The sequence below is a fragment of the Heliangelus exortis genome, chromosome 20, assembly GCF_036169615.1.
Source record: "Heliangelus exortis chromosome 20, bHelExo1.hap1, whole genome shotgun sequence".
Classification (NCBI taxonomy): domain Eukaryota; kingdom Metazoa; phylum Chordata; class Aves; order Apodiformes; family Trochilidae; genus Heliangelus; species Heliangelus exortis.
In genome coordinates this window covers 10,154,007-10,176,742 of record NC_092441.1, presented here as the reverse complement: position 1 = coordinate 10,176,742, position 22,736 = coordinate 10,154,007, and the positions used below count along the sequence as shown (strand labels likewise).

The window sequence follows — 22,736 nt, the reverse complement described above, 5'->3', positions numbered from 1 at the left end:
GACCCAGCTGACCCCTTGTGCAATCAAAGCTTTTTGGTAGCAAGAACAGCTCAGCTCAGCACAGGAGCTGTGGGGCATTGCAGCATCCCTGACAAACCATTCCAGGGAGATGGAACGGGAGCTTGGGAAGCTCCTGCCAGCTCCAGGGCTCCCTGTCACATTCAGTTTTGAGGCCCAGGCTGGGTCTGTGTTAGAAAGTGCTGTAGAAAATGTGTGACCAGAGCAACAGCCAGGTAAGGAGGTGGAGAGCTTCAGTGCTGGGTCCACACCGGGGTTTCCCCTATGGCTAATCCATAAAAAAATCCTATGGCTAATCCATTAAAAAAATCCTGGCTATTGCAGAGGTGGAGGAAAGTGGGCAGGAGGCAGCCCAGGGGAGGTGGCAGATCAGAAAGCAGCAGTAAACCCAGAAGCTTTGGAGCATTTAGATGGCTGCTGAGCAGGGTCCAGAGTCTGCTACTTGCAGGAGGCTTGGCTGCCCTCCAAAGGGTTGGCAGGTGATTGAGAAATGTTCCTGTGATAAATGGTCAGGTCAGGTCCCTGAGCAGAGATGTACTCAGTGGCTGGGGGAGGGTGGGAAAGGGCTGGGAGGTTATGTACACCCTCTCACCCTGCTGCTAGCCCAGCCAACAAGTGTCCTGGTAGCATCCCTCTCATGGAATCCATCCAACCACCATGGGCTGGAAAAAGGTCAAGCTTTGACCTCGAGGTTGTTAACAAGGGTGTCTCATGCCAGCAGCTGGACTGCAGCAGAACGACACGTACACGTGGGCTGTATCTGCTCCCTCCTGCTCCTTAGGGTGGCTTTGCTTTTTATTTTTTTCAAAAAAACCCACCCCAACCCTGACTTGTTTTCCCAAGGGCAGCAAGGAGCAAGTGTGACAGAACCAAAGATGGGTGAGCTTGGGTGTCTCAGGTCCTACACAGCAAGGTCTCAGGCACCTCTGTCTCAGGAGCCAACACCTGTTTCAGGGCTCAGTCCCACTGAAACCCATCCCTTTGAGGATGGCCACAAAAAGAAGCCCCAAGATCCTGACTTGCACATAAACCAGATCTTGTTTAATCAGCAGCAAAACCGCTGGATCCCACTCGGTGCTTTTCCTGAGGATGGAGGAGGTTATTCAGTAACCTGCCCATTCACAAAGGTACTTTTGTTCCTAATAGGGCCCGAAATGTTACGACCTAATGTGTAACTTCCTGCTTTATTCATGTAGCAGCATGGAGGTTCCCATGTAAGGACCTGAAATTGCCTCTCCTGACCCATGGAGCAAAACAGCAGCCCCGGCACCTGCAGGGGGAGGAGCGGCTGTGCCAACCCCAGCATGAAAACCCTGCTGCTCCCAGGCTCCTGCTTGGAAAGGGGGATGGCTGGATCTTAAAAATATCTGCTGGGATGGGATGGGATGGGATGGGGGAGTCAGCACCCAGAAAAACCCCTGATGTGGAGCCACCTGGACATGCCTGGGAGGGGTGCGGAATTAGGCGCTGCCCAGAGCCAGAGGTGTTGTTGGCTTGGTAGGGAAAATGTGAGCTCCTGACATTTTTAAGGTGCTTTATATTTTTTAAGCAGTTGTTTTTAAGTGAAGGAGAGGCACCCCCATTAGAGAGGAGTTTCCTTTACTCTGTAGGGAAAACAGTACAACCAAACCAAAGCAGTCTGTGGGAAAAGAAGGGAGGGAAAGTCCTGCTTTATCTCCTTCTCCAGAAGCAATGCTTGAGCCCTCCTGATTACCTGAAGTTGTGAGTGTCACTGAGACTGAGATATTGTTTGCTTTCCTAATCCCAGCAGGGGATTAGTTTGAAGCACAAGAACCAGGAGCCTCCATAATACCAGAGTGAGGCAGCGAAACTGCAGCTGATGCTGTTATTCAGCTCAGTAACTGAGTCTTTGAGGAATTATTCTGCATTATTTGCTTCTCTTGTATCGCATGGCAGGAAGCACCACAGGATAATTACTCACATTAGAAATGCTCCCTTTGCTCTGTTTTCAACGTTTCCCGTTTCATCTTCCCGGGTGCCCTGGGTCAGAGGAGCATCCCAGGGGCTCTTTTGGGGTGTTACAAGAAAGGGGTCTCCTGGCAAGAGCTGAGACAGCCCTAAAATGCAGATGACAACAGGGCAAAGATCACCCAAGGCAGGGACAGGACGATGCCATCTGCTCTATCTCCAGCTTTTGTACTTCCTCGTGTTTTCCTGAAAACATCTAATAATAGGCATAGGCTTTCACACTTTTTAGTGGAAAATTTCCTTTCTTAAGGAAGGTGAAGTAAGAAATAACCGAGACAGGGATGGGGTGGGCACAAAACCATGGAAAAAAAGAAATCAATCTGGGGGCTTTGCTTTCTGTCATTTCCTGGATAAACTTCCAGTGCTTTTTCTGTTTTTATTTGGCCATGTCCTGGTTTAGAGGACACACACATCCCCTCAGCTCACTTCCACTCCTGCCCAGCCCAGTCTTGCTCTGCCTGCCCAAGATGCTCCTGGGTACCAACGTGTGATGTGAGGCCAAGTAACACCCTTCCCAGCTGTGCCCTGGGCTGCCTGGAGATCTTGTATTAATTCCACATGACTGCTCATCCCTATGGCAAATTTCTGGAGCACAGAAGGCAGGGACCTACCCCTACAGCAAGTGGGGTGAGCTGACAGATCCTCTTTGGTGGAACATCAGTGTTCCAGCTGTGGGTTTGGGGGTTTGTTTCACACGGATGCTGCTGTTTATTTTTCCTTTATCTGCCTGGCATTTCCACAAAGATTCCTGCATTTCTCAAACAGACCCATCTAGTGGCCTGAACTCCTAATGAAAACCTTGACTTTTCTTTAACCTTCCTGAGGAATTGCTCATTAGTGGGAAACAGTGCTGCTGCCTTGTACACACAAACCCACAGCCAGGCAGGGAGGTGCTGCCTTCCAGCAGTGGGAATCCCACTTGCCCCCTTCTTACAGACCTTGGTAGCTCAGAAATGGCAAAAAAATGTAGACCTTTGGTCCCTTCAAATGACCTGGACTCTGGCCCCGTGAGATCTTTCTACAGAACTTGCAGAAATAAGTAATTTGCTGAGCAGGGGCATCTCTGGCTTTCAGTTCTTTAGCAATCAGGGGATCTCAGTGTTGCACAGGGAGGGGGAAACTCCTCCCTTTGGCTGCTTCTTCCTCCTGTTCTGTGCTGCAGTGAGAATGGGTCATTTCTTCCCCTGCCACAAGCAAAATGAGAAGAAAAGTGATTGGGTTTTTTTGGGTTTGGGGTTTTTTTGGAGTTTTTTTGTTTGTTTGTTAGTTTTTGGGTTTTTTTTTTTTTTTTTTTTTTTTTTTTTGGTGGTGGTTTTTGGTTTTGTTTTGGGTTTTTTTGGGGTTTTTTTTTTTTTTGTTTGTTTGGGGGGTTTTTTGTTTGTTTTTTTTTTTTTTGTATGCTGCCTAATTTGAAGTTCTGAGCTCTTTGCAAAGTTGGCTTCCTCAGAAGGAGCACAAGTTTCCTTTACAGCATCTCCAGTTGCTTTAATTCCTCACACAGACAGAGGGCTCATGGTCTCTCCCCCCCCCCCCTCCCAGCTGTGTTATCACCAAAATCACCAAATTTCTATTATTTTTCCCTTGATTCTTATTCTCACTGCTACAAAAGGCACAAGGACAAAGAGCAAGACTCATCCCCCAGGTCTGCAGAGCTCTACTGTAGGGCTGGCAGGTGGGGGTGTGGGGAGCAATGAGCCATCCCCTGAGATACAGAGCAAGGATGGCCAGGGTTTTGGAGGAGAAAGTGGCATTAAAGCACAGCCCCTGGTGCATTTTGTGCTCTTGCCTTTAGCATTTCTGTTCCCTCTGCTTTTCACCCCTGTATCACACCTGGAGGACACAACGTTCAGGTCTGTCTGAGCCAGGATTGGGTGCTGCAGGTGACTTGGATTCTGAGGGTGTGCCTGGCTGACACTGCCCCAGCATCTCCAGCTCTGGCATCTGAACTTTTCTGACCCCTGAAATTTTATTTTCAATAGGTAAAAGTTTTGCATGAATTAAAACTAAAAAAACAAACACCCCCCACACACATCACCAAAGAGCTGAAGTAGGAAGAGGCTGGAAGTGTCTGGCTGAGCACACTTGGTTGCAGTGGTTTTATTGAATGAAGACTTCTTACCAAAAAAATCCATTAATCCTTGAGAAAACATTTCCCATCTTTGAAGTTGTTTTGATATCACTTGGAAACAAATAGTGTTGCAAACCTATTAGAGACAAATCTGGGAATAATTAGAATAAATGGAACTGAAGCACACAGCTTCTCCCTCTCTCTCCTCCTGCTCCACGCAGCAATTGTTCCAGTGGGAAACAGGTGGAAGAAAAATTGAATTTTCATTGCATTCATTTATAATGATTGCTTCTTATCTCTAATGGGTGTGGAATGTTTAATCTTTGAACTACTGTGTCAAAATATATTTGTAAGATAGATCAAATTAAAATAATTCCTCCCCTTTTCCTTCCCAGCCTGGTAATTGCTCTGTTTTATTATATATCATGGATGGATTAACTTTTAATCTCTTGTGTTGTATTCACAGCCCAAACGACTGTGTGCTGGGTAGAAGGAGAGGAGGAAATAGCAAAATAATTGTTGCATTTCTGGGTTTGGTGATGCTCTCCTGAACCTGCAAGAGATGACAAAGAAGTGCTGCAGGGCCAGGCTGGCTGCACTGATCTGAGCTGCCTGCTCTGCTCTGGGACAGCCAGGGTGGCCTTGGGTAACAGATAAACTGCAAACTGAAACCACCAGAACTGGCCCAAATTCTGCTGCTGAGGTGCAGGATGCTGCTAAGAATAGGAGATGGAATGAAAAAAAAAAAAAATCCTTGTAATACTTTATAGTTTTGGGTTTTTTTTTTTAATTCGCATTCCTAGCTGGGAGTTTGGTTCAAGTCTTATAGGGTTATAAGCTGGAGTCAAACCTGGATGTGATCTTGAGCTGGACCTTGTTTAGATCAGATTTAGAGACAGGTACCTGGACCACAGGGCAGTGTTTTAGCACAGTTACTGGCAAAAGGTGGAGGTTTCAGAGCTTAGTCTGTAAGACAGATGAAGTCCTGGCCTGACCCTCTGTCCTTCACAGCTTTGGAAATTCAAATGGTTTCTTTTTTCATGCAAGACAAGAGCTGTGTCGAGGGGCAGCAGATCTCCTCTGAGCTTTATTTTCTGTCTGCAGATGCAGAGAGCCTCCATTTCCATTTCTGTTTCCCAGGACCTCTTCGGGTTTTCCTGATTTCATTTCTGGGGCTCCAACCTGCTGCCCTGAAGCTGCATTTGGGAAGTCTCCTAAATGTTTCTCTGCAATTATTTGCTTTTTATTTCCTGCTCCAGCCTAAGGGTCAGCAGGCCCAAGAAGTGTCCACCCTTTTTTGCTGCTGCCCTCCAAGGCCCCTCAGTAACCACTGCCAGGGAAAGTTGGCCCCCAAGGCTTAAATTACAGTGAAGCCATGGATAGAAAATACACCATGAAATTTTATGGCTCCTGCGAAGGGGCTGCCATCTGCTTTTTCTTTTTTCCCCCCCTTTTTTTTTCTTTTATAGCCATTCCACAGTCTATTAAACCATTACTGTCTGCTCCCCCACTTCCCACCCAGCTCTGTGTCCATTTCAAAATACACCACTTTGGATTTCAAAGCAGCCCTTGGGAATTCCCCGGATCATTCATGCCGTGCAGATCCTTACTGATCCTTTTTTTCTTTTAATTGAAACGTCTTTGTTCACATCTGTACAAGGTACATACTGCTCTCAGCTCCTTGGCCACTCTCCTCCACTTGCTCTTTCTTCGTGCAAAGCTTTTCAGTCTTTCAGAGGAGAACCTGAGCAGGAATTGCTGTGTCTGGTTGTGCCTTGCTGCTCTTGCTCAGAGGGATACTCCACATTTTCAGCCTGAATGGTGAGGTTTGGGCTCCTCTTGCTATGGGAGGGTAAAGCTGCTCTGCAAAACAAGCTGCAGGGCTGAGTATTTCCCAGCCGAAGACTTTGCTGGCTGCAAACACCAAGCCTGAGCCCCAAGTCCTCTGTCTCCTCTTGCTTCCCTTTACTGCTGCCACTCCATCTCCTCACTGCTGCTGGGTCAGCAGGGAACTGGATTCCACTTGTTTCTGGAGATTGGTTTTGCACATGTTGCAGGGCTTGGTATTTCTTGTGAGCGTAGGGTTTGCCTTTCCTTTAAACATTTGGGGAGGTTTCATATCTCCTTCCTCCTCCCCCCAGTTTTTCTTTGTGGAGGGTGGAACCAAACCCCTTCAGCTGTGACAGGTGGGTCACTTCTTGAGCTGATCCACCTCAAAACCAGAGAGACCTTGGAGTTTGGATTGCCAGGAAGCTGAAGAGGAGCCAGCAGTGTGCCCAGGTGGCCAAGAAGGCCAATGGCATCCTGGGCTGGCTCAGGAACAGCGTGGCCAGCAGGTCCAGGGAAGGGATTCTGCCCCTGTGCTCAGCCCTGGGGAGGCCACAGCTTGAGTCCTGTGTCCAGTTCTGGGCCCCTCAGCTCAGGAAGGAGATTGAGGTGCTGGAGCAGGTCCAGAGAAGAGCAAGGAGGCTGGGAAGGGATCCAGCACAAGTCCTGTGAGGAAGGGCTGAGGGAGCTGGGGCTGTTGAGGCTGGAGAAGAGGAGGCTCAGGGGAGACCTCATCACTCTCTCCAACTCCCTGAAAGGAGGTTGGAGCCAGGGGGGGGTTGGGCTCTTTTCCCAGGCAACTCTCAGCAAGACAAGAGGGCACAAGAGGTCTCAAGTTGTGCCAGGGGAGGTTTAGGTTGGACATTAGAAAGAATTTCTTTCTGGAGAGGGTGCTCAGCCATTGGAATGGGCTGCCCAGGGAAGGGGTGGATTCTCCATCCCTGGAGATATTTCAAAAGAGCCTGGATGTGGCACTCAGTGCCATGGGCTGGGAACCACGGGGGGAGTGGATCAAGGGTTGGACTTGATGAGCTCTGAGGTCCCTTCCAACCCAGCCAATTCTAGGATTCTATGAACTTGCTGTGGTCAAAGTGTCTCTGCAACTCAGGAAGCTGCTCACAGGCTGCAGGTGCCAGGGGCTGTGTTTTTGCCCTGATTTTGCTGGCTCTCCTGTGCTGACCAGTGGGTAAAAACACCCATTTTTCCCAGGGAGCTCTTCCCCCTCATCCCACCTCTGTCTCCCTCTCCTGCTGGTCCCGTGTTGCAGGAGCATCCTTAGGATCCCGGGCAGCACTGAGGCTGTGGTGACAATATGAGGGCTGCTGGGGACTCCTGTCACACCAGGCAGGTGGCAGGGCAGTTATTTCACTTACTTTATGTATCACATTCTCTTATATTGTTATTTTTTACACTGCAGTTGTTTCCATGGCTCGGGGCCACCTGCAGCACCTCAGGGAGCAGGAGGGTTTTGGTGCTTGGCTGACCCCATGGAGATGTTGGGAGTGTTTAATCCCCAATTTCTGTAGGAACACCTTGGTGCAAACTCTGCTTCCTCCTTCCCAGCTCCAAGTCTTCCTCCCGAAAGCACCGCTGCCTTTTTGCAGCCCCGATCCCGGGTCTGGGGCTGAGAGCAGAGTAACCACCAGAGGGAGATGAGAATGGCTTCATCTTGGTAATTCTCATTTTGTCTCTGACAAACACCCATCAGCCCTTGAAAACACACAGCTCTGGCCAGGCTGGAGTCCTTCTCAGGGACTTTTCTCTACTTGAGGAGGGTCCTTATGTCCGGGAGCATCTTTGGGGTTTTATTGCTGTAAATCACAACCCCCACCGTAGCACTTCAACCCCAAAGGCAAAGCTGCACTGGTGCCTCAATTTAAACAAAACAGGAGCTGTTCAAGTTGTCCTCTGAGAAGTTATGTGATATTTGGGACTGATTGCCTTGTCCATCTGGGACAAAAACAGTTTTAGGGGGTTCTGTAGTCATGGGGAGGGTACAGGGGTGCCCCGTCCCTGATTTGAGGCAGAATTATCTGTAAGTTAAAGGCCAATCTGTGATGCCAGGGTCTAACTGGTAATTTGAAAACTGAAACTGGGATGCTAAATACTTCCCCACCCCAGATCTTGCTTGGTGTAGAACATGGAAATGCACCCAGACAGTGACTTGAAGTAAGTTCATATGATTAAAATTAAGAAAACAACTGTTCCCAGGGTTTCTCTCAAACAAGTTTTTTCTCTTCTCCCTTTCTTTCCACCTTCCTCCTGTGCTTAAAAATAAATAATAAGGAAAGGAAAGAAAAGCTAAAAATTGAGCTGAGTGTGTGTGTGTGTGAGGGAAGGATCATTGCAAACTGAGCCCCAGCTTCTCGGTTAGAAACAATGTGAGAATTTTCATTACTTGGATTTAAAAAAAAAAAAAAAAAAAGAACCCAAACTGAAACCTCATGAGCAAACTGTCAGATTCTTCCAGAAGCTATTTTTCACTTGAAAGCACTTGCTCACAGAAAGCAGTTTGCCCAGCCTTATTATGAACACAAAAGCTGCACCTAATTGGTTTATATGTTGACAGGCATCTTATTACTGAGAATAACAGTGTGTGTGTGTGTGCCCCCAGCCTGGGCTTTGGGGGGGGGGGGGATGGCCCCAACCACCCTGCAGGAGGGAACTGGGTCCCCTGGCACCTCCCAGCACTGGGGATCCACTGCTGGGAGAGAGAAAAAGGCTTTGGGGGGCTTCAGTTTTCACTTTCCCATTGCAAATCAGCTCTTTGGGGTTGTAACCTGGGTGCTGGGGGTGACACCACTCAGCTTATTTGAGGGTGTGATGTGCTTGTGGCTTCAGGGCTTGTCCTGGTCCAGCTGGGACATCAGGTGTCCTGCTGGAGCTTGGGTCTGTCCCACGGGGAAGGTTTGGGGCTGAACTGAGCTAAACCAGGGTCTGTTGGGTGAATCCATCCTGGAGCTGTGGGGCAGGAGGTGCCCAGAGGCACCGTGCTCCTGGTTTCCTCTCTCCTGTGTGGTCAGAGGATGGAATGGGTTCTGACCTGTGTGGTCAGACCTGGAATACTCTGGTCATGAATGCCCAGGGCATGGAATTGTGTGGACTGAGGGGAGTGACTTTTTGTGCTGGCTGGGGTTTTCCCTGGGGACCTCAGGAGACACCAGAGGAAGGTTTCCTGCTGGCTGAGCACTGGCACGGAGCTCAGGCACTGATCAAACATCCAGGAGGATTTCCAGAAGTGTCTGCACAGGGAAGGCACCTGAAACCTCCACAGCCTTGGCCTGTTTAAAAGCCTCCTTGCACCTCTCAATCCCTATTCCCAATATTCAATATTCCCAATATTCCCAATATTCAGTCACCAATCCCTATTCTCTGCTGGGATTTGGCTGCTCCCAGTTGGTGGAACTTGGTGGCCCAGTGCAACCTCCAGCTCTGAGTCAGTGAGAGCTGGTGGAAACCCAGGACAGAAATCTGACAGTGACAGACAAACTGGGGCCTTCCTTGCCTTAGGGATCTGCTCCAAACCCAACTCCTGGCACATGGAAGCCCCAGGGGTAGGAAAGGAGAGGAAAGGAAAGGAAAGGAAAGGAAAGGAAAGGAAAGGAAAGGAAAGGAAAGGAAAGGAAAGGAAAGGAAAGGAAAGGAAAGGAAAGGAAAGGAAAGGAAAGGAAAGGAAAGGAAAGGAAAGGAAAGGAAAGGAAAGGAAAGGAAAGGAAAGGAAAGGAAAGGAAAGGAAAGGAAAGGAAAGGAAAGGAAAGAAAAGAAAAGAAAAGAAAAGAAAAGAAAAGAAAAGAAAAGAAAAGAAAAGAAAAGAAAAGAAAAGAAAAGAAAAGAAAAGAAAAGAAAAAAAGAGAAAAGAAAAGGATGCTTACACCAATCAAACTTGCTCTTCCTCAAATCTGTCGTGGAAACTGTTAATTCAGATTAATCCCTAAGTGATGCAAAAAGGAATTTGGATTGCTCATAGCTGCAAGGCTGGAGTATTTGTAATTAAAACCTGCCAGCTGATAGGAGACAAAGCCTGTGACTTTGGTGGCTTTTGCTTTGGTGGAGAAGTCAGTGCCTGGCAGTGGTTGGAGAGGCTGAGCCCCTGAGAGTTTCCCTGCCTGGGGAGTCTGGGGGTTCTCTTCAGCTCTGAGCTGCTTCAGGGCTGCAGAGCCAGCAAGCTGAACCCTCCTGCAGCTCAGACTGCAGATGCTGAGCTCCCTCCTTGCCTGCCTTGTTCTTTCCAGGGCTGGGCTGAATGCTACCAGCATCTGTCAGCCCTGGGCAGGCTTCAAGTGCTCTTGGAAGGCGTGAGAGGAGTCTGTGCACTCAGAGGTGAAAGGAGTTGAGCTTTGCAGCTGGGAGGGATGCTCCAGCTTGGGATCTTGTACTGAAAACTGGTAGTAGGCTTCCTAGGTTATATGTTTATTCTTTCTTGATTTATTTGCATCCTTTGGTCCAGAAGCCAGGAGTGGTTCCCCTTGCACGGACTGGGAGTGGCACAGGGCAAAGCCAAACCCCATGTGGCAGTATTGATATTTTTTTTCTTTTTTCTTTCCTTTTAAACCAGAGCATCTGTCTCTTTTCATGCCGTCCTCCCAGTTAATACCAGTCAGAACAGACACTGAAAATCTGCAGTACCAAGGAACAAATGGGTTCTGGAGGCAGAGGGACTGAAGCCACCAAAGGGCTGTCACCCCTTCACCCTCCACAGAGCCCTCTTCCAAAGCTGGGATGTGCTGGAAAGAGCTCCTGCTTTGCAGAAGAAAACTTGTCCCATACCCCAGTGTCTCCTAGGGCAGTGAGGAATGATTTTTCAAAAGAAAAAAGATGTGAAAATGTCAGCAGACATCAGAGTATTTACAGCTCCCAGCTTGCTAGACCAGAGGCTCAGGGCAGCCAAGTTGAATGCTCTGTGCATGGCCACGTTTGGCTCTGTCAGTGAGAGGAATCAGCAGAAATCTCAACCCCACGGTAGGAAATCCAGAGGAGCAGAGGATGGGGCTGCCAAACCCTGGAGGAGTTTGAGCAGCTTGGGGCAGCCTGGTACTGCCCAGCTTCAAAGCCAAAAATAATCATCCTGGGGAGATGTGAACCTCCAGCTACCTGAGCTGTCTGCAAGACAGGGACCTTCTTTGTGGAAAAAATAAAGCAATATATATATATATATATATATATAAATATATATATGTGTGTAGATATACACCCACATCTATAAATTATATCTATATTTTTCCTGGCATATGCTTGACTGAGCTGTGCTGCTTCTGTCCATTCTCCTGTAAGCCCTGAGCATGTCCAGTGCCAGTCACACCTCCCTGAGCAGGAGTGGACGTGGCAGAGAGAATACATTTAATAAAGCAGTGGATTTTCACACCAGGCTCACACGTGCTCCTCAGCCTTTCCTCAGGGCTGGAGCAGGCGTGGGGCTCTGAATGCCACCTGGCATTCCCAGGGCTGTGGCACCTCTTAAAATCAGCCAAACGTGGCCTTGGTGTAACAGCCAGCAGTGAAGCTCACCAAGGGATTTGCTGCTGAAGAGGTTGCAGTAAGCAAAAAAAAAAAAAAAAAAAACCACCAAAAATAAATAAATAAAAAAACCCCAAAACATATTTGCTACAAAATCAGGGCTTTGATTAAAAAACCAAATTCCTAGCAGGAAAAACACACCAGCATCCTTCACTCAGGGCTTTTTGAAACGTTTCATTTCTCCAACAGGATGGAAAAATTTCAGCTCAAATTCATGTTCTCTGCCTGAGAGCCTCCCCCCCACAGGAAAAATATCCCTGAGGATGTGCCTGGGCTTTGCTGTGGTGACAGTGGCCAGGACAGGACACCTGGCTCCAGGGACACCCAAAGCAGGAGGTTGTTGTCACCTGCCCAGCTGCAATTTGAGGCTGTCCTGACTCAAAGAGGCAGCGAAATGGAAATTCTGATTTTTTAACAGTAAAACCCCAAACGTGTTTGCAAAACAGCAATAATCTCAAGCTCCTGGCCAGAGGAACTGGTGTTTAATTAGAATTATTTACCTGCAGAGGTGTGTGTGGGCAGGAGTTTATGGTGGCAAAGGGAGCCCTTAAAACTGTAGGAAATCCAGGCTGGAAGGACCTTGCAGTCTCTGGTAGGATTTCTCACCTAAATGTTCACCTCTGAGAGGGAAACACGAGGATGTTTTCCTTCAGGCTGCTAAGGGGAAAGCTACCCTGGAAAATTTTTAATTTTAGGTGTTGAAATTCAGCTATTTCCTGTGCTAGACATTTGTGTGACACATACATGACATAATTGAAACTTCTGGAAACTCTTATAAAATGAACACACGCACCCCCCCCACCCCCTTCCCAATGTCGTACAAATTGGAAAGCTGCTTGGAAAGTTGTTTTAAATCATGTGTGGGATGGGAAATGAATGTATATCTGTCTAAAACCCTTGTTGGTGAAGCTGAGGTGCTCCTCAGCCAGGCTGTTTCTTCTCCTTATGGCCAAATCCTGCTTCACACCAAGGCTCTCTCTGTGTGGCTGAGTCCTTGCCTATAAATCAGTGATAAACCAAAGCCTTTGGTACAAACAAGCATTTTTTTCTTTTTTTTTGCTCTTTCCCACTGACAAAATCAGCTGCAATCCTTGCCTGAATGCATGCCTAACTATGCTCTCCAATTAGCCTGCTAATTAGACCCCCTGGTATCTGTTTAGATTATTAATGGAGCCGAAAGACTTTTTTTTTAAGGCCCATTAGATAGAGCTGAACAGATAGCTTTGGGGGGTGGAAGATGCTTTCAGGGAGAGGGCCACGTTTTCTGCTTTGCTGCACTGAGCTGGGAAGATTTTTGCTCAGAAATCTGCTGTGCTGGAGGTCTGGGGGGAAACCAGCTTCCCCAGTGTGTGGTACTGGTGCTGCTGGGAGGGGAGATTGATGGGAGAAGTGGGGATCCATCCCAGGTGGAAAAGAGGAGCACACGGGAGAGGGAGGAAGGTTCCAGTAGGTGAAGGGAGGTGGATTTTTTTTTTTAGAGCTCTATTTGAAGAGAGAATGTTGGAATAGGCTATTCCAACAAAAATGAAATATTCCTGCTTGGGCTTAAGCTACTCCAAAAGGAAATGCTTCATTTTGATTTGCCAGATGAAAAATGCAATTTGGTTGGAGGGAAAAAAAAAAAAAAAAAAACAAAAAAAAGAAAAAAAAAAAGAAAAAGTGTTTCCCACGATGGGGTTTTAGCTTTGGAGAAATGTTTTATTTTCTGTCAGAAAAAAACCCAGCTCCAGTGGGAAGTCCCCTGGTGCAACCTGCTGTGGCTGCTGGGCAGGAGCAGCAGGGCTGGGTTCAAGGCTTCCCCTTTGCCTTTGATCAAGGTTGATTCATTGCCTACCAGGGGGTGCTCTGTCTCCTGGAACACTCCATTCTCTGCTCTTTCCCCCCCCCTTTGCTGCTCTTTCTTCTGGGGAAAGTTGCCATCAGCTTTTAGCATCCCAGTGGGCATGGAGAAAGGCTTTTTTACAAGTTCCCCCTGGGCCTGAAATGGGTCTGGCTTTTCTTTTTCAGAGGCTCATCCTGAATGAAAAACCAAACCAAGCAAAAAAAAAAAAAAAAAAAAAAACAACAAAAAAAAACCCCACAAAACCCCAGTTTTTTTCTGACCTGGTGGCCCTGGAGTTATCTTTGTTTGGAGTACACAGTGCTGTGCACCCCTGCTCACACCCAGGACGTGGGCCAAGGGAGGCAGATTCTGTGCTGAGCAAGGACAAACTGCCCCTTCATGGCCAGAGAAAAAAAATAGAAAAAAATGGAATTTCTCCCTCAGAGGCAAACACAGCTTTACCCCTGGCACAGCAGCCCTGGGGGGGGTTGCTCTCAGCACCCTGAGGTTCCCAGGTGGGTTTGGGTGGTGGGCATCTTGTTCACGGGCACTGAAGGAAGAGGTTGGATGTCAACAACCCTCTTGGGTTTGTGATGGGTGCAGGCACCCACACCTCATACCCTGTGACCAAAGGCACCCCCAGCCTCACCCAGGAGACTCCAGAGCTCTGTGCTGCAGTTTGGGGGTTGCCCTTCAGTGCTCTTCTTAGCAGCAAACACCCAGATGGGCCCTGCCCCCCCCCAGCTGGCTGGCAGGGCAAGGGCTCCTTTGGGTGCATGGCTGGGGATGCAGGGGGAGAGGGGAGGCTGCAGGGGGGTGACAATCACATCATGTGGGTGACAAGCAGATGAGCTCACCCCACACCAGGGACAGCCTCTCAGGGCAGCCTCAGCATCCCAGCAGGAATATTTGGGGTCCGTAGGGCTCTCCATGGAGCCCTGAAGAGGAGAGAGGAATTATGGGGGAAGAGGGGTTTGGGCACAGCCCTTAAGGAGTGGCTTTTCAAACTGAGGGGTCCCAAATGTGCAGATGGAACTGAGCAGCCAAGTCAGACACAGAGAAGGCTGGAAAGTTTTAATCCTGATTTCTTGGTTTGGTTTAATACCAAAACCCCCCAAGTCTTCTTATCAGCTGCCCACATGGTTTCCCCCCAGTCTTCCATTTTTCATCTACAGTGATGAGATTTTGTTAAAAGGGAAATTATTTGGTTTTGATTTTGGGCAATGGAAATGGGCTTTGGGATTGGGCTGGGTTTTTTTTTTTTCCTTTCTTTGCTATAATTGCAACATTCTGGGGACCCACTGAAGACTGAGCCCCTAATAGCACCAGATCCAGATGGGGTTTGGAGAGGGCCAAGATTCCTGAAAGAGCACGAGATCTTTCAGTGTTTAGGTCTGCAGAGAAGTCCTGACTTTTGCTCCTCAACCTTCATTTTTACTAGGCCAGGTTTTTCTGGGCTTATAATGAAGAAAATGGAGCAGGTTTTTTGGAGGGAGGAGTGGGCAAAAGTATTAATAGAAATAGGACTTTGGTCTGGCCCAATGTGCTGCAGTCTACTGGCATATTGTGAACTGTCTTAAGACCTTCAAGGAAATAAATTGCTTTTTGGGGTGCTGCTGAGAACTAACAGGAGGTCTGGTTGTTTGGGAGATGGATAGGACTGCCCCAAGGGCAGCTCTTATCAGGACAGGGGGGCTGTGACAGCAAACATTGGGTTTCTTGTTAGTTCAGAGTGCACATCCCTGGCAGCAAACTGAACAGAACAAATTGTCCTGGTCATGAGTTGAAGGACACTGACCTGGGAGGAGGCATTTACAACACACAGCATCACCCCCAGGCCTCCCTGATAGAGATGTTGGGGCTTGTTCTGCCTGTGCCTGACCAGCTTCCTCCTCTCTGACCCTTTCCTGAGGCTCCAGCAGCTTCACCCTGACTCCTTCTCCTTGACTTCATTTTTTTCAGTGCAGAACTTCAGGCCTCTGACCCCTCTTTCTCAGAGATAATTTTCCCTGGTTTGTTCTGCGTTGAGGAAGAGCTGCAGAGCCCATCTCTGAGCCAGCAGGAAGCCCAAAACACTGATTTAAATCCCCATGTTTCCAAAACAGGCTTTTTTTGTTTACCTCGCCTCTGTGTTACCCTCCTGCTCACAACTGGGAGGCTTCCTGCCAAAATACCTCCAGCAACTTGCTTTCCAAAACATTGCCTTTCAGAAAGGAGATGTGATCTTCAGCAAACAAAAGCCAGACCTCAGGAGGCAGCCAGGCTGACATCTCTCACTCTGATTTGAAATTGAAATTGGTTTGGGGAAAAGGTTATTAGTAGCAAGTTGAAAGAGAGAAAAGTTGAGCATTAATAAACCAAAACCAAACAAAACATTTTTGGTTGGCAATGTCTAAGAAAACCTGCACTTTGCCCCAGCTCTCCCAGGGCAGCCTGCAATGAACTCCAACCTGCAAGAGAAGTCCTGTGGTGGCCACTTCCAGTTGTGTTTTTTTTTTAAACTTGAACAATAAGTTTGATTTACATCAACCCTGCCCATATTTCATCCCTCGTTTCACTTGAAGCTGGGTCCCTCTGTCAGCATCTGGGGGAACACAGGCAGGGAACCCCAGTTTCAGTTGCCTTCCAGTGGTTCTCAGTGTTTTCCCCTGCTCTGTGCTAAAGGAAGGGTTTTGTTGAGAGTTGGAATGAGAGTTGGAGTTGCTTCCTTGAGCCAGGGTGAAGGTGGTTGATCCCCCTGAGCTGTAAGGTAAAGTCAGTGTTTGTGTCCTTCTGCCTTCCCAAGTTCCAGGGAGGTGGCTGTGCCATGAGCTCAGGTGTCAGACTGGTGCCCCAGCACCTGCAGGCTGAACAGCTCAGAAAAAACCACCCCAGGAAACATCTCCAGGCACTGAAGAGCCAAAGCTGTGTTTGCAGATCCTCTTGCAGATCCTCTTGCAGAGCCCTTGTCCCCAAGAAGCCACCACGCAGGGGCAGGAGCTGTGTGGCTGCTCCCACCTTCCCTTCCACCCCTGTCCTCTTGGGGGGTTTGAGCAGAACCCCCTCTGGTCCCCCTGGTGAGGAACCCCCACAGCAGAACTGGGTCCAGAGGGAGCCCCAGCATCATCCTGGTGAGCAGGGGCTGTGGTGTGACACGTCCTGTGGTGTGACACGTCCTGTGGTGTGACGTGTCACTGCCACCAGGCTGCTGTCCCCGGGGCCACACATGGAGCAGGGAGGAGGTAGGACCCTGGGCAGAGGTCCTGCCTGTCTGTGTCTGTCTGTCTGTGTCTGTGTGTCCTTCCCATTGTTTGTGCAGGGAATGACAGAGGCAGCCCCAGGGCTGAGCTGCAGCTCCAAGCCCAGGGATGCTGGAGCTGGGCTCTCCTGGCACTGCCTGCCCAGGGGTGTTTGCTCCAGGCTGCCTTGGGATGCTGCAGCTCTTGGGGATGGTGCTGATCAGATGGAGGTTTGGTGGAAACCTTCAGAGCTCAGGTGGTGAGCACTGGGCTTGTTCACTCCTGAATTGAGCCCTGGGCTGCTGCTTGTTCCTCCTGTTGTGCAGGATTGCAGTGCAGGGCTCTCCCCAAACACTGCAACTCTGGAATTAGGTCAGCCTGAGGAGAGGGCCTTGTTCAGCACTCCAGATGTCTCCTTTTTTTTTTTTTTTTTTTTTTGTCTTTTTATTTTTCCAAAGCTGAATCCTTTATTTAAGCTCTCCCCAGAAGCCTGGAAAAAACAAAGGCTTGGATGTGTTACACAAACCCTAAGTCCTCTGCCTAACCTTCTCTCAGCCACATGTTATAAATAGATCACCTCTGGGGCTGCAAAGAGATGTTTCTTTTTCAGCAGTGCCTTGAAGCACAGATCCTCAGGAGCTGGTGTGGGTCCAGGTCACGAGTGGGCAGAAGGCTTCAGTCCCATAGGAAGGGTTTGGACGTGAAAGGAAATTATTGTGACTCACTTAGGATGAAATTCCTCCCCTTTGGATGGATCCTGGGCTCTGAATATGGGGCTGGTCCTCCCACCCCCAGCTCTTCCACCTTTCCTGGTGAGCATCTGCATCAGTGTGAGATTAAATGGGGGGTAGGGCTTCTGTTAAAATCTTGAGACTTCCCTAAAATGTGACTGCTCAGCCTGTGCCCAAGCCCTGAGTGCCTCTGGTGTCATGAGAAAATCCTAAATCCTGGAGTAGGGTAGGGGGCTGGCAAAGGTAGAGGTGAGGAATGGGAGCCAGGTGGTGGTGGATGGGTAAGGATGTTAGGAAGCACATTCTCATCATGTAATCTGGCCACTGAGAGGGAGAATGAATCAATGTCACCTTGAGTAAGCATGGAGATCAGCCTGGTCACATTCCTGAGATAGCTGTGTGAAGATCTGACACTGTTATTCATGGCAGACTTAAAACAGAGTCCAGAACCAAGGGTGTAACCCAGCCTCAGGAGTAGTGGGAACGTGAGTAAGATCAAGGTCATCTCAGGAGGCTGCAGAAGAGAAGGTCAGATGTGGTTCAGCAAGTGCAGAGGAGCTCAGGTTGATCCCACTGTCACCTCCATGCCTGGAACAGCAACTCCTGGTGCTCAGCCCTGGGGTGCTCAGCACATCCCACCCTGCAGAGCAGAGTCCCCTTTGCTCCAGGGATCATCTGCTGGCATGAGAGGAGCAGGATCTGCAGTACCTCTGGGAAGGGATCATCTCTTGGTGCTCTTTGCACAGTGCCAAGCACTCACTTTGCAGCTCAACCTTTGTGGTGCTGGATTTGAAATAGCTTTGACCTGTGGCTCTCATGTGGCTTTGAAAGCCCCAGGACTCCCCTTGTCTCTGGCTGGTGTCTAGGACAGCCCCAGCCACATGGCCATGCACTGACTACTTCATATTGCATCAAATTCTGGTTCTTTCTCTTTGATGTTTTCTGCCAGGATGTGGCTGGAGGGGAGATGCTGAGGGGGGGATATCCCTGAGCAGGGTCCCAGGAGCTGCTCTGGAGCTGAGAGAGGAAGATTTGGGCAACAGCTTCCACATGGGTCCCTCCACATCACCTCCCGTGGGGGCTCAGTAAAAGTTCCTGGTTCAGTCCCCCTCGAAAGGGCTGATAAATAAATACCTTTTGCTCTGCTAATACAATGAAGCCCTCTCAGCCCCACTAAATGTTTCCAGAGGCTGCTTGGTTGCTTCTGGGGGTGGGAGGAAAACCCAGCCCGTTTCTAATTGTCACATTCAAGCCTTGTGCAGGCAGAGATGTTTTCCATATGGTGAGGGGATCCGAGCTGCCCAGCTTGGCACAGCCAGGCAGTGGATGGGAAAATGATACATTTAATTGTATGGATGTCATAGCACTGGAGTTGTTTTCTTAATCCTGGAGTTGGAAATAAATACAGAAAATCAGGAATATGCAGCTGGCTGGGGATGATTCAGAGCATTCGTGGTCTCCTTTCTTGTGAGGAGTTGGAGGGCAAACACATGGAGGAGGTTCTCATCTCCAGGCTGAACAGGACATTTCTGAGCTGGGTGGAAGTTTGCTGGGTTGGGCTTATGGAGATTTCAGCCAGCTGAAAATTTGGCCCCGTGTTATGAAACAGGATTCTGGAGTTTCTTCTCATTTCAAAGGAAGCACTTTTTGATGTGTGGAATTGGACTCTATAAAACCCAAGTGTGGGGGGGGAGCAATCCTGCTCCCAGAGCTGATTCCTTCTTCTGCTCCTGCTCAATCCAAACTTTACTTCTCCCTGAAGGTTTCCCATTTTGCTGAGCTCCTGCTGGAGTGTGTCCATCCCCAGATCCAGTTTGGCAGAGCTGTGATGCTGGGTGTTGCTGGGCTCCTGTCCTGCTGCCCCAGTGCCCATGCTGGGAGACAGAGGAGGGCAGAACCTCCAGAACCTCAGCAGGGAGGCAGCAGCAGCATTAAATGGAAACCCAAATCCATGTGTTGGGACAGGGATGGTGCTGTACCCTGAAGGAGGGGTTGTGAGGGTGCAGAGCCTGGGCATGGGAACAGAGCTGCAAACCCAGCATTTTCCATCTGTCTGCCAGGCCCCAGCACTGCTGCACAATTCTTGAGGTTTTTGTTCACAGATGTGGGGCTCCTGTCCATCCCTTCTGCAGGCTGGTGTGCACTGACAGCTCTGGGACAGCCTGGGCTCAGACCAGAACTTAGCAGAGGGCTTGGATCTCCCCCAAACTAACCTTGTGTTGGGTTGGCAAATGCCTTGGTACTGGCCTGGCTGGTACCACTACACATCTGCTCCAGTCAGGAATCCTGGGAAACCAGGAAGGCAGGTAACCCCCAAATCCCAGAGAAGTTTGCTCAGGAAAATCTGAGTAAATCAGTATTCCCTAAGTGGCTGCTTCTGCCAGGCAAAGACACAAAGTTCCCAGGGAAAGCAGAACCATGGCTGTCTGTAACCCAGCTTGGCTTCTAATAGTGATTTGTTTGAGCTCCAGAGTGTGAGGTTTAACTTTCCTCCCAAGTTGTTTATTACACTAAATGCTCCTGATCAACATCCTCCCCAGGTTTTCTTAGCCCTCAGACAAGCAATAACCTTGGCTCTTGCCAGCAGTGACAAGAGAAATGTCTTGCTCTGACTTAAGGCTGATTACTCTCAGGTCACTCCCAAGCATCCTCTCAATCAGAAGGGGACCAGGAGCTCAGGAAAAGATGGAGAGGGAGGTCAAATGTGCATTTCAGCCCGTGCTGTTATCTCCATGAACTCCCCTCTTCATTACTCATATTCAGCCACTGACCTCACCAATTTATGGTCCAGAAGTTTCTCTGCACGTCCCTGGTGGAAATTTGGGCTAAATTTGGCACAGGCAGCCACTGTGGGAGGGGATTTGTCTCCTCTATGTCCCACTTTGGGAGGGGTCAGGGATTCTAACAATAATATCAGTGACCCACCTTCCCTTCTGTTGCCAAGCACTTTGTCCTCATCCACTTGGATTCGTTCTGCTCCAGATCCTTGGGGCTGTTCCCTGGGAATAGTGAAGGACGTGGCTCTCATCCCTTCCCTTTCAGGAACCCTCCCATTTGGTACCGACTCTATTTAATATTTCATTCTGCATTTTCATAGCCAGGCACTTAGAGGCATTAATTATTAACTGGCCACCTTTCTTGAAATGAATGCAGAGCTCAAGACAGCTGCTGGTGTTTTCCAAAGGGGGAGTTGGCAAATCAGGGTATGTTGCTCTTACAACTTGGAAATAAAAATCTCAAAGGCCCCCGTGCCCCCCCCTTTTTTTTTTTTTTTTTTTTTTTTCTTTTTTTGTGTCTGGTGCTCAATATTTTCAAAGTCTTACTTTCTTCTTCTGTGCAGGATGGCACCTTCAGAAGCTCTCAGTGCTGAGCTAACCTTCTTCTCACCACAGCCCCTAAGAAAACAGAGCTGAGCCACTTCAATCCCTCCCTCCTTGCTGCCCTGGATCCAGGACTGCAGCTTTATTCCCAAGCTTTTCACTGCAGCTACATCAGGTCAGTGAGAAAAGCTTCTTTTAAACCTCAGCTCTATTAATTTGGAGCAATTCTGAAGTCTCAGCAGAGCTGCTCTGGAGGCACAGGGCGGATGAAGGCAAAGTCTGGTTTGATGCTAAGTAAAAGATTTTTGTCTTCACCCCTCTCCCATCACTGGGGCCAGGCTCAGGGTGACCAACGTGGGGTACTGGGACAAGAACTGTTCAGGGTAGGTGTGTGTGAATGTGTTTTTTCTTGGAGCCAGATGCTGAGGGGAGGCCTGAGGACTCATCAATAGGCTGGGAAATCTCATCAAAAGGCAGAGGAGCTGAATGTTGCTTTCAAACACAGATTTCCCACTCCATTCTCCTGGCTGCTCTGATGCCTCTGTTTTGGGGAGCCAGGTGGCCCCTCCAGGCTCCTTCCTGTCTGGGGTGACAGGGCCACGTGTCCCTTTGCCATCAGGAGCAGAGAGGCTGAGGCAGGAGATGCCAGGTCCCACCACGAGGATATTGCTGCTTTGCTTCCTTTAATAATAATTGATGTTTCTCAACATAATAATAATAATTTCTGTTTATTTTTCCTAATAATTGATGTTTCTCAGATCTTTGGGACTGAGAGAAAGCAACCCAGCTTCCTGGTGAACCTGCCTCCATCCCTCCTCTCCTCCTGGTTCTCTGGGGTTCTCCTGCCAGCCTCACTGGATGCTCATACCCACGGTGATCTTGTACCTTGCAGGTGGAAAGAATGTGCATCTCTTTTTTTTTTTTTTTTTTTTTTTTTTTGGGGGGGGGGGGGGGGGTGGGTGTGGGAAGTCAGGGACAGGTCCTGGTGTCTGGAGGAGCCACCTCCACAGCTTTCCTGAACTACCAAGCTGACCCTGAGCAGTCACTCTCCCTTCATTAGTTCCAACAAGATTGAGCAGGATGGATTTGCTCCTGGGTGGAGCTGGAGGAAAATAATAAACTGCTGTTAATGAAGAGAGAGCTTCAGTTTGCTGTGTCTGGCAGAGTGTTTTCATCTTTTGTACTTCTGGTAGTTGGCATCCCAGGCAAGACTGAGGGACTTCAGTTTGGGAGTGGTAGGCATGCACTCAATTTGCTGCCTACCCCTGGCAGAGGATCAAGGCTGGAATTTTCATTACACTTGCTTTGCCTGCCAGAAAGAAGCACTTTGATTTAATTCTGGTGGCTTCTTGTTCAATGCCAAGCTTGGAACGTGATGCTCTGATGTCTTCCAGCTTCTTAAAGTAACCACAAGGTCCCCGCCAAGGAAATCTGTATTTATACAGCAGAGGAACTCTGGAGTCACTTTATTAACAGGAATTGCTGCCATGCTCTAGGTGGATCCGATGGTTTGGAACATCAGACTGACTCCTTTTGTAATCCTCTCTACCAAGCCCTGATAGGATCAGAAATTCAGAATTCCTCCGTAACTATTCTTGGAAGTCTCATCTTGTTACAGAGCAGCCACCACTTTGCTCATCCCTGGAAGAGGGGAAGGGATGGTACCAGACCTGAGCAAACACTTTCTGGTGTAAATGTCCCATGAGATGGCAGACTGAGCCTTTGACAAGATGACATTTTTCCAACAGAAAGCATCTGCTCTCCTCAGAATGTTGTTTTCTTGCCAAAGAATACCTCAAAACCCAATTGTATTATTTTGTTGGACAAAAATCCAAAAGCTTTGGGGTTTTGGCAAAAGATTTTAAGAATTTTCAACTGAAAAAAAAAAAAAAATAAAAAAAAGGTTTTGTTTTCCAAAAGCCAAGAGGCTCAAACAAATTATTTTTTTCTTTTTAGTTCTGTTTGAAGATTAAGGAAATTGGGTTTGTGACCATATTTTCCCCACAATGAGGGGACTCTCTTTCAAACCAGCTCTAGATGTGTCAGAAGGTACCTAACTCCACCAAAGTTCTGTCAGAAGCCACGTGCCCAGGCAGCTTCAGTCAAAAATCAAACTTTTTTTGCAGACTCGCTGAATTTTGTTTGAGATGAAACCTTTTCTCTTTGTCAGCCCCACACCTGAGCATCCTCACTCCCTCCTTTTCCACATCCAGGGGAATGGATTCCCAC

At 48.5% G+C, this 22,736-nt stretch overlaps 1 long non-coding RNA gene across 1 annotated transcript; it reads left to right on the top strand.

The window, feature by feature from the left end:
* The first annotated feature begins 113 nt into the window (after window positions 1-113).
* LOC139805562 (uncharacterized) lies at window positions 114-22,730 on the top strand. The gene is made up of 3 exons (XR_011729868.1): window positions 114-233; window positions 20,580-20,682; window positions 22,678-22,730. It is a non-coding gene; the product is annotated as an uncharacterized lncRNA (long non-coding RNA).
* Window positions 22,731-22,736: the final 6 nt, after the last annotated feature.